Source organism: Arachis ipaensis, chromosome B5 (genome assembly GCF_059453495.1).
Source record: "Arachis ipaensis isolate K30076 ecotype BB chromosome B5, ASM5945349v1, whole genome shotgun sequence".
NCBI classification, from domain to species: domain Eukaryota; kingdom Viridiplantae; phylum Streptophyta; class Magnoliopsida; order Fabales; family Fabaceae; genus Arachis; species Arachis ipaensis.
Genome location: NC_142440.1, coordinates 105731397 through 105734386, shown reverse-complemented (window position 1 = coordinate 105734386; position 2990 = coordinate 105731397).

Here is a 2990-nt window from a genome sequence, read left to right as displayed (position 1 = left end):
AGACGCCAGGAACAGACAAGGAGTTGGCGTTTAATGTCACTCCAGCTTCTAATTCTGGCACTCAATTTCCAGTGAGGGATCAGACACACACAAGTGCTGATGACAACCCCTCTAAAAAGACTTCTTCAACCACTTCTGTAGGCAATAAACTTACAGCAACTAAGGCTGAGGAATATAAATCCAAGATACCTTATCCTCAAAAACTCCGGAAAGAGGAGTAGTATAAGCAATTTGCTCGCTTTGTAGATTATCTCAGGACTCTTGAAATAAAGATTCCATTTGCAGAGGCACTTGAGCAAATACCTTCTTATGCCAAGTTCATGAAAGAGATCTTGAGTCATAAAAAGGATTGGAGAGAAACAGAAAGAGTTCTCCTCACTGAAGAATGCAGTGCAGTCATTCTAAAAATCTTTCCTGAAAAGCTTAAAGACCCTGGGAGTTTTCTGATACCATGCATATTAGAAGGTAATTGCACCAAGACAGCTTTATGCGATCTTGGGGCAAGCATCAGCCTAATACCTGCATCCACTATCAGAAAGCTTGGCTTAACTGAAGAAGTTAAACCAACCCGGATATGTCTCCAACTTGCTGATGGCTCCATTAAATACCCATCAGGCGTGATTGAAGACATGATTGTCAGAGTTGGGCCATTCGCCTTTCCCATTGACTTTGTAATGCTGGAAATGGAGGAGCACAAGAGTGCTACTCTCATTCTAGGAAGACCCTTCCTAGCAACTGGACGAACCCTCATTGATGTCCAACAAGGGGAAATAACCCTAAGAGTCAATGATGATGAGTTTAAGTTGAATGCTGTCAAAGCCATGCAGCATCCAGACACATCAAAAGACTGCATGAAAGTTGATCTTATTGACTCTTTGGTAGAAGAGATCAACATGGCTGAGAGTCTCGAATCAGAGTTGGAAGACATCTTTAAAGATGTTCAGCCTGATTTGGAGGATTCAGAGGAGATGAAAGAGCCTCTGAAATTTCCTCTGGAAGAGGAAAAGCCTCCTAAACCCGAGCTCAAACCATTACCACCATCCTTGAAATATGTATTTCTGGGAGAAGGTGACACTTTTCCAGTGATCATAAGCTCTGCTTTAAATCCACAGGAAGAGGAAGCACTTATTCAAGTGCTAAGGACACACAAGACAGCTCTTGGGTGGTCCATAGGTGACCTTAAGGGCATAAGCCCAGCTAGATGCATGCACAAAATCTTATTGGAGGATAATGCTAAACCAGTGGTTCAACCACAGAGGCGGCTAAATCCAGCCATGAAGGAAGTGGTGCAGAAAGAGGTCACCAAATTACTAGAGGCTGAGATTATTTATCCTATTTCTGATAGCCCCTGGGTGAGCCCTGTCCAAGTCATCCCAAAAAAGGGAGGCATGACAGTGATTCATAATGAAAAAAATAAACTGGTTCCTACAAGAACAGTTACAGGGTGGCGCATGTGTATTGACTACAGAAGGCTCAATACAGCCACCAGAAAGGATCATTTTCCTTTACCATTCATAGACCAGATGCTAGAAAGACTGGCAGGTCATGATTATTACTGCTTTTTGGATGGCTACTCAGGCTATAACCAGATTGCAGTAGATCCCCAGGATCAAGAGAAAACAGCATTCACATGTCCATCTGGAGTGTTTGCTTATAGAAGGATGTCATTTGTGCTGTGTAATGCGCCTGCAACCTTCCAGAGATGCATGCTCTCTATTTTCTCTGATATGGTGGAAAAATTTCTGGAAGTCTTCATGGATGACTTCTCAGTATATGGAGACTCATTCAGCTCCTGTCTTGATCACCTGAAACTTGTTCTGAAGAGATGCCAAGAGACCAACCTAGTTTTAAACTGGGAAAAATGTCACTTCATGGTGACTGAAGGGATTGTCCTTGGGCATAAAATCTCAAACAAGGGAATAGAAGTGGATCAAGCAAAAATAGAGGTAATTGAAAAATTACCACCACCTGCCAATGATAAGGCAATCAGAAGCTTTCTGGGGCATGCAGGATTCTATAGGAGGTTTATAAAGGATTTTTCAAAAATCGCAAAACCTCTAAGCAATCTGCTAGCTGCTGACACGCCATTTGTGTTTGACACAGAGTGTCTGCAGGCGTTTGAAATGCTGAAAGCTAAGCTGGTCATAGCACCAGTTATTTCTGCACCAGACTAGACATTACCATTTGAGCTAATGTGTGATGCCAGTGATCACGCCATTGGTGCAGTATTGGGACAGAGGCATGACAAGCTTCTGCACGTCATTTATTATGCTAGTCGCGTTTTAAATGATGCCCAGAAAAATTACACAACCACAGAAAAAGAATTACTTGTAGTGGTTTATGCCATTGACAAGTTCAGATCATACTTAGTAGGATCAAAAGTGATTGTGTATACTGACCATGCTGCTCTTAAATATCTACTCACAAAGCAGGATTCAAAACCCAGGCTCATCAGATGGGTGTTGCTTCTGCAAGAGTTTGATATAAAAATAAGAGACAGAAAAGGGACAGAGAACCAAGTGGCTGATCATCTGTCCCGGATAGAGCCAGTAGAAGGGACGTCCCTCCCCTCTCTTGAGATCTCTGAGACTTTTCCAGATGAGCATTTATTTGCCATTCTGGAAACACCATGGTTTGCCGATATTGCAAACTATAAAGCTGCAAGGTTCATACCCAAAAAGTACAACAGGCAACAAAAGAAAAAATTAATCACTGATGCAAAGTACTACTTGTGGGATGAACCCTATCTCTTTAAGAGATGTGCAGACGGAATAATCCGTAGGTGTGTTCCTAGAGAAGAAGCACAGAGGATCCTATGGCATTGCCATGGATCTCAATATGGAGGCCATTTTGGAGGTGAGCGAACAGCCACCAAGGTCCTCCAATGTGGCTTCTATTGGCCCACACTCTATAGAGATTCCCGAGAGTTTGTACGTAACTGTGACAGTTGCCAAAGAGCTAGTAATCTGCCTCATGGTTACGCCATGCCT